The sequence below is a fragment of the Hyla sarda genome, chromosome 1, assembly GCF_029499605.1.
Source record: "Hyla sarda isolate aHylSar1 chromosome 1, aHylSar1.hap1, whole genome shotgun sequence".
In the NCBI taxonomy this organism is placed as follows: Eukaryota; Metazoa; Chordata; class Amphibia; order Anura; family Hylidae; genus Hyla; species Hyla sarda.
In genome coordinates this window covers 467,620,422-467,628,957 of record NC_079189.1, presented here as the reverse complement: position 1 = coordinate 467,628,957, position 8,536 = coordinate 467,620,422, and the positions used below count along the sequence as shown (strand labels likewise).

At 41.8% G+C, this 8,536-nt stretch overlaps 1 long non-coding RNA gene across 1 annotated transcript in view; it reads right to left on the bottom strand.

The window, feature by feature from the left end:
• Nucleotides 1-386: 386 nt before the first annotated feature.
• Nucleotides 387-8,536, bottom strand: part of LOC130285227 (uncharacterized) — a 52,413-nt gene continuing 44,263 nt past the window's right edge. The window contains exon 4 of the long non-coding RNA XR_008847300.1: nucleotides 387-462. This is a non-coding gene — a long non-coding RNA (uncharacterized LOC130285227). The remainder of the gene's footprint in view (nucleotides 463-8,536) is intronic.

Sequence of the window (8,536 nt, the reverse complement as noted above, 5' to 3'; positions counted from 1 at the left end):
GAGCTAGCCTTAGATGAACTGCATGGTAGGGTGGGGTAGGATGAAATCAACCTGTTGGAGTATCATTGCAAGTGTGCATGTTCAGGCTGGCTGCTACGTCTTAGTACTAGCTGAACAAATACCAGCATAAAGGAGTGGTGTAAAGTTATTATGTGAAAAGAATTGGAAATTACAAGGCAATAAGAGAGAACGTTATTGATGGTTATCACTGATACACTGAAGCCACTGGACATGGACCACCATACATAAAAGGTGGTCTAATGGTTGGCAAGGTAATAGACTTAATTAATCCCTAGATGTAGAACCCAATAGAATGAGAAAGGTATTAATATCATGGTCAAGTCTGAATAAACAGGTCAAAGAAATATTTGTCTACATCAGTGCTTCTCAACCTTTATCACAACTGTACCCTCAAAGGGTGAAAGGGGTACCCCTTGTACAGGATTTATGAGCGAGGGGTACCTGTGGACAAAAGAAATGATGAAAGTACTTAATTTCATAATGGTGTGTGTTTACCTTTCTAATGCGATACCAATGCAATTCTAAATCCCTTTGTGCCATTATTCACTCCTCCCTCTTATCCCCTTTTACCATAATCTGATAATGGATAATGGCAAAAGGGAATCGGAGGGAGGGGGGAATAATGACACAAGGGGAATAAGATGGGGGGGGAGGGGGGAATAATGATTACCCCCCCCCCTTTCCATCTTAATCCCCTCGTGCCATTATTTCCCCCTTCGATCAACCTGGGCCAATATATGAGATATATACAATAATGCCCTCCAATACTGCGGTGTTACACTAAGTTTAGCATGCTTACCAGGCCTGTGTCTATCCCGTTCAACGGAATTCGGAGGGCCGAACTGACGGGTAACATCCTTCTGCAATGTTCTGGCACCTCCGTGCAACGTCAGGCCTGACAGCCATTGCAGCTCACGTAAAGTGGCCGCAGCCGTAGCTCCAACATTATAGTGTGCTGCCGTGGAAACTGAGCTCTGGCCAATGCATGGTCGGTATTTGTCAGCGAAAATCCGTACCCCCACATAACCTTTTGCGTACCCCTGGTTGAGGACCCCTGGTCTATTATACTGATATGTGTGGAATTCTGCATGCTGAATATAATTTCACAGATCTTCAAACAGGTACCACAAAAACAGTCCAATATATGGAACCCATAAAGAAATACTGTAGTTGGGAAAAATAGCTGAAGCCCATCATGTAAGAGAACCCTGCTCAAAAAGATTATAAGTGTGTGTGGATACAGCTTTAGTGTAGGCCAACTATAAGAACCTCCAGGGATCCTATAGCCAGTAGAACATTTCCTGGCAGAATATTTTTTCTTGTATTGATGGGCCGGTCAGAAAAAATGGTCAGGAAAAATATTAAAGGGGTATTCCGATAGAATTTTTTTTTTTTTAAATCAACTGGTGCCAGAAAGTTAAATAGATTTGTAAATTATTTTAAAAGGGTGGAAGAATCGGTAAAGTGTATAAGTCAATATCGGCCAATAAAAGTGTCTTTAGTTCTTCTGGCAGAACTAAAGACACTTTTATTGGCCAATATTTGCATATGCACTTTACCAATTCTTCCACCCTTTTAAAACAATAAAAACAGTAAGTCCTATGTTATCTGTGCCAGTATTTATTTTATTTTATTTTTATTCACATTCTGTTGGGTATCAGGGACCCACAATATACCAGGCGTCAGGATATGCAGATCATTTCCACGGAGCACCAGTGTCACCATATATATAGATTTGTAAATTACTTCTATTTAAAAATCTTAATCCTTCCAGTACTTATCAGCTGCTGTATGCTCCAGAGGAGGTTCTTTTCTTTTTGAATCTATTTTCTGTCTGACCAAAGGTGTCAGCAGAGAGCACTGTGGTCAGACAGAAAGGAAATTAAAAAAGAAAAGAACTTCCTCTGTAGCATACAACAGCTGATAAGTACTGGAAGGATTACGATTTTGAAATAGAAGTTATTTATAAATCTGTTTATCTTTCTGGCACCAGTTGATTTAACCCCTTAACGACAATGGACGTAAATGTACGTCATGGTGCGATGGTACTTAAAGCACCATGACATACATTTACGCTCCACCATGACCTCAAGCACCGGTGCTTGCGTTATGCGCGGCAGGTCCCGGCTGCTATCAGCAGCCAGGGACCCACCGGTAATGGCGGACATCCGCGATCGTGCGGATATCTGCCGTTAACCCCTCAGATGCTGTGATCAATACAGATCATGGCATCTGCGGCAGTGCGGTACTTTAAATAGCATCCATAATGGCGGACGGAGGTCCCTTCACCTGCCTTCATCCGTCTCCAGGGGTCTTCTGCGATCGAGCAGACCAGAGCAGAAGATAGCCGATAACACTGATCAGCTGATGCCCTATGCATAGCACTGAACAGTATTAGCAATCAAGTGACTATTAAAGTGTAAAAAAAAAAAAAAGTTAAAAATCCCCTCCCCCAATGAAAATGTAAATCATCCGTTTTTCCCCTTTTACCCCTAAAAAAGCGTAAAAATGTTTTAGTAAACATATTTGGTATCGCCGCATGCGTAAAAGTCTGAATTATCAAAATATATTGTTAATTATCCTGTACGGTGAACGGTGTGAACGTAAAAAAAAAAGTCCAAAATTGCTGCTTTTTTTTTGTCACGTTATTCCCAAAAAAATTTATAAAAAAAATTTATAAAAAGTAAAATATAAGCAAAAGTGGTACCAAAAAAAAACCTACAGATCACGGCACAAAAAAATGAGCCCTCATACTGCCTCGTATATGGAAGAATTAGAAAGTTATAGGTGGTTAAAATAGGACAATTTCAAACATACTATTTTTGTTAAAATAGTTTGAGATTTTCTTTAAAACAGTACAATTATAGAAAAGCATATAACATGGGTATCATTTTAATCATATTGACCCACAGAATAAAGAAAACATGTCATTTTTACCAGAAAGTGTACAGCCTGAAAACAAAACCTTCCAAAATTAGCTAAATTGCGGTTTTCTTTTCAATTTTCCCACATAAATGATGTTTTTTTTTGGATAAAAGAAGGTGTAGCTCACTCAGTGGGTGAATATACCTGAGGTTAACTGGTGTTACCTTCACCCAAAGGTCTAAATAGTACAGAAAAACGATTTAGTTGATAAATCAACTAGGTACCAGTCCTCAAGGTATATGTAAAAGAAAGTTAGTGGAATATAAAGAATAAGAATAGATGGAGATCCAGATATTAATTGAAAAAATATAATATATTTATTAAAGGTGATGTTATTCGCTGGTATCTAGTGTCCCTGCAGGGCAGCAGGACAGGGAAGACACAATGACATGTTCCTGAATTTACCTACAACCTGGAATTTCCAGACTTTCTGGTTTTCCACTTATCACAGTTCACACTATAAAAAACTCTTCCCGCACAAACCATACACCTATACCTCTACTGAAGAAAAGGTCTGAGGCCTTGAAATGCATCTAGAATTGTGTATTCTACTTGCATCCATCTATAATCATCTCCATATCCCAGCTCTATACCGAACTCCATTTGAAACTGCTGGAAGCCCCCAGTATTGGGACCACTGCGGCTTCACTGCCACTCTGCGCGCGTGCAAGCGCTCAACTACACGGGGCGCGCTGCACGCACTCCCACCGCTACCTTGAACGCACCGCTTTATTCCACCAGCCAAGGACCTTCGGCTTACCTACGAGGCCGGTGCCATCCGTGCCAGCCGCGGACCTTGCGGAGAGGACAACTCCAGCGCTACCTATAACGCTGCCGGACACATGAGATACAGACCTTCACTGCCGGAGGCCTGACACCTCCGTGCCACATTACCGAAACAGCTCCTCTGCCGATACCAGCAACACCAGCGGTCGCAAGGGTGGTGAGTGGTGCTGTGCACCGGACTTTCGTTATCCTTCACATCTGTGAGACAGTTTGTTACACTGCACTACCATCGGCTAATTCATTGAGATTGGACACTGCAACTGTTACAACAAGCCGTTATTTGACAGTGTATTTGGCTATCGGCATCACATCGTGCTTATAAGAGACTGAGCAGTTAAGCACACTGTTAACTGATTATTATTGATGCCAACATTGGATGAACTATAGATGCAAGTTTTATTCTATTTTATTTTATTCTCTCTATTGAATTATTAATTCATTGATTTTATACATTTTTATTATTCTACGCTGCGCCTTTTGTCCCATGCAAGGGCCCTGCAGGGACACTCGATACCAGCGAATAACATCACCTTTAATAAATATATTATATTTTTTCAATTAATATCTGGATCTCCATCTATTCTTATTCTTTACATTCCACTAACTTTCTTTTACATATACCTTGAGGACTGGTACCTAGTTGATTTATCAACTAAATCGTTTTTATGTTTTTTTTTTGGTTGCGCCGTACATTTTATGGTAAAATAAGTGATGTCATTACAAAGTAAAATTGTTGATGCAAAAAACAAGCCCTCATATGAGAGGAGGAAAATGCAAAAAAAAAATGTCCTGGTCCTTAAAGGGGTACTCTGGCGCATCTTATGCCCTATCCAAAGGATAGGGGATAAGATGCCTGATCGCGGTGGTCCCGCCGCTGGGGATCCCCGTGATCTTGCACGCCGCACCCCCTTATGAATCAGTCCCCGGAGCGTGTTCGCTCCTGGTCTGATTACTGTCAATCACGGGGATGGAGCATTGTGACGTCACGGCTCCGCCCCCGTGTGACGTCACGCTCCGCCCCCTCAATGCAAGCCTATGGGATAAATCAGGGGCTATATCTGTATTAGTTCTCAAACTTATGTCAATAAAATGTAGCAAAATTCTCTTTTGTAGCCCCTGAAGGTGCAGTTTGAGTGTGTAACTCCTTGGGCACCCCCTAGTTTACTGGTCATCAAACAGTGGACCTCTGGATGTTGCTAAACTACAACTGTTTTACAACATCCGGAGGTCCACAGTTTGGAGGACAATGACCCCTAGTTGTCAATTTATTCTTAGAGTTTGGAGGAGGGATTGTAACAGAGGAACAGCACAACGAAGAGTTCTCAAAAAAGATGCTTCAGAATTGTTCTAGCATGGTCAATGCAGGTATTTGCCAGGTCAAGGAGAGATGACTGACCCTCTTAACACAACCATCACACTTTGATGAAAACTTGGCTTTCATTGTCCTTCACTGGACATGAAGCTCTTCTTGTCCATTGTCCCCTCACACCTCATGGCTTAGCTGAATAGGCTGATCATTCACCATATGTTGTCAGATTTGGTTTGTCAGTCCTTAGTTATCCTATTACTCACCCAACTAATCCAATCCAACTGTCAGCAGGTCTTCCATTTGTCCTGCACACATTTTGACAGTCTTTGTCAAATCCCATCTGTATAGTAAATTTGCAGTAGTGTTCGCCCTATATGTATCTTCACGTTAGTGATCTTTGCAGTTACATAATAATTTGTATGAAGCCTTCGATGCTGGCATGTGGAAGTGCTCCAGAGAAGGTATTTTAATAACACTTTGGAAGTGCACTCGAGAGGTAAAGCAGCTAAATCATAGGAGAATGTAGAAGCAGATAAGAGCTCAACACTAGAGATGAGCGAACTTACAGTAAATTCGATTCGTCACGAACTTCTCGGCAGTTGATGACTCTTCCTGCATAAATTAGTTCAGCTTTGTGGTGCTCCGGTGGGCTGGAAAAGGTGGATACAGTCCTAGGAGACTCTTTCCTAGGACTGTATCCACCTTTTCCAGCCCACGGGAGCACCTGAAGACTGAACTAATTTACGCAGGAAAAGTCATCAACTGCCGAGCCGAGAAGTTCGTGACGAATCGAATTTACTGTAAGTTCGCTCATCTCTACTCAGCACCCTCCTTCGAAGGATGCGGCAGGGAATGGGAGGTGGGCTTATTAAAAAATAGACTTCTGCTACTATTTTCCAACTGCATGAGAAATTAGAGCTGGAATCTGATGGCTTCTTTGGATGACTCCACTTTTCCCTTGCACTAATCTTAACTTCTTGAACTAAATTATGGGATTTATTTATTCAATTGTGTTAGAAAGAAAAAAAACTTCCTCCTGGGTGCGCTCCCACATTGTGGCTGCTGCAAATAGATGAACCTATGCCAACATGTGGCATCCAGTGGACACATGGTGCCAGCATAATCATACAGCCATAGCCATTGGCCACCACATGTAGACATGGTTTTGTCTTCATGAACCAGCTGCATTGTGGGAGTGAACCCCAGAGTCGTCGTCCTATCATAACAACCTTTTTTCGTTTGTCAACCTTTGTTATTCATCCCTGTTGAGAACCCGGGTGGAAAAGCTGTAGGCAATTACATGTTTTTTTTACACTATTGCTAGTAGTATTTCATGGCGTACATCAATGGCCAACCATGTAATGGCAGAGACCTCCAGAACCAAGGCTATCCAATCTGGCTAAAAGAGAATGGTCCTGTGTGTCCTCTCCTTCACTGTGGCCACATCGATATAACTACTTACCTAGGAATCCAATGCTGGGAATATTGCTATCCTCCTGGGATACATATTGGAGCGCAGTGCTGGGTTTCTGTATTAGTGGAGCTTTTGCTGTGTAAGGTGTGTGTGTTTCACATCTATAGCATGGCAGCATATCCGAGAGATACATTTAAATGGCTTTCAAATCTACAGTGATCCCTCAACCTACAATGGCCTCAACATACAATAGTTTCAACATACAATGGTCTTTTCTGGACCATTGTAACTTGAAACCAGACTCAACATACAATGCTATGGAATCTGCGAAACGTGTCAATGGCTGGAAGAACCCACCAATCAGAATGGGTATTTCACTGGTAAAACCCCTGTATTACTGAAGTGTATGCACTGACTGGTGTCTGGTAGCGCCCCCTACAGTACAGGGAGGTATTACATGTTCTGTTCTCTGTACCTGTACCAGGGTTAGCTGCTCCTTTCGACACCAGGTGAGGGCGGCTCCATTTTCCTTTTTTTAGGAAATTGCATGTTCTTTACAGGACCCAGAAGCTTCTTTCCTCTACATAGACCAGTGTTTCTCAAAGAGGGTGCCTCCAGGTGTTGCAAAACTATAACTCCCAGCATGCCCGGACAGCCGAAGGCTGTCCAGGCATGCTGGGAGTTGTAGTTTTGCAACATCTGGAGGCACCCTTGTTGGAAAACACTGACATAGACAGTGATTACAGCTCCCAGCAGATCTTTATTACTTTTATATGTAAGGTTTTTCTTTATCTGCATTAGTTATCTACTTATTTTTCTTTAATTCTCACTTTTTCCTATTTTTGGATGACATTTTGGTGGCTTCAGAACCAATTACCAGGTTTCCATAGAGTTCTGGTCTCAACATACAATGGTTTCAACATACAATGGTCGTCCTGGAACCAATTAATATTGTAACTTGAGGTACTACTGTACTGTATAGACTTTCATTATGCCAACATAGTCAAAGATGTGGCACTTTTTCCTATGTTTTTTCTCCTATACAATTGGCTACAATATTGCTACAATCTTTTTGTGGTTAAAGTAGTAAGAAGTATATAAGGCTGCATTCACATCATGCGTTTGGGGATAACGGAAGCCATGCCATACTCCATTATTTCAGTGAGCTGAGCGGAGTCAGCTTGTGACTGAAAACCATGGTCTGCTGCGGTTTAATGGGATACAGTACAAAAATGACCCCACCAGAGAGTCACTAGCTGACTCTATCAGGCTCATTGAAAGGAATGGGGTATGGCGCAAGTTCGGCAGGGATAACGTCTGCCGTATGTCTTGAACATGATGTAAAATCCGCCTCAGTGACGTATTGGGTGGTATAGGTCTATGGTGAGTTTATGTTTATATACAGTACTTTTTCTTTTGGCTGGTTTTACATATAAAAACGCATACAAGCGTATGCCAATAAAACCGTATATGATAAAAAAACATATGCAACTTTGAGCCAAATATCAGGCGGCATTCACATCTCGTTTTTGCAATACGGTTCCCGTATCAGTTTTTTTTGTAAAAAACGTATGTCGCAAAACCGGACTGAACTGTATACAACCGTGTACATCCGTATATACCTCTATACGGTTTTAAAGCGTATACAGATTGAAAACTGATGTCCGGTTGCATACGGTTTAATATGTTTTTGAAAAAAAAAAGCTGAAAACACAGATACGGTTTTATGTTTGTCCTTAATTAAATAAAGTTCTTCTTGTTCTATTTGTGAGAAGAACTTTCGGCGTGCACTGCGCATGTGCAAACTGCAAAACCGTATTGTGCAAACCGGATGGAACCGTACGCACATACAGTTCAGTACAGTTCCCATAGACCACCATTTAAAAAAAAAAAAGAAAAACGTACAGTGACCCCTCAACCTACGATGACCCCGACATACGATAATTTCAACATGCGATGGCCTCTCAGAGGCAATCGCATGTTGAAGGCAGCATCAACATACGATGCATTTCTATGTCGGGGCCATCGCATAAACTGCTATCCGGCAGAGCTGACTGCTTCAGCTGCCGCCGGATAGCCGT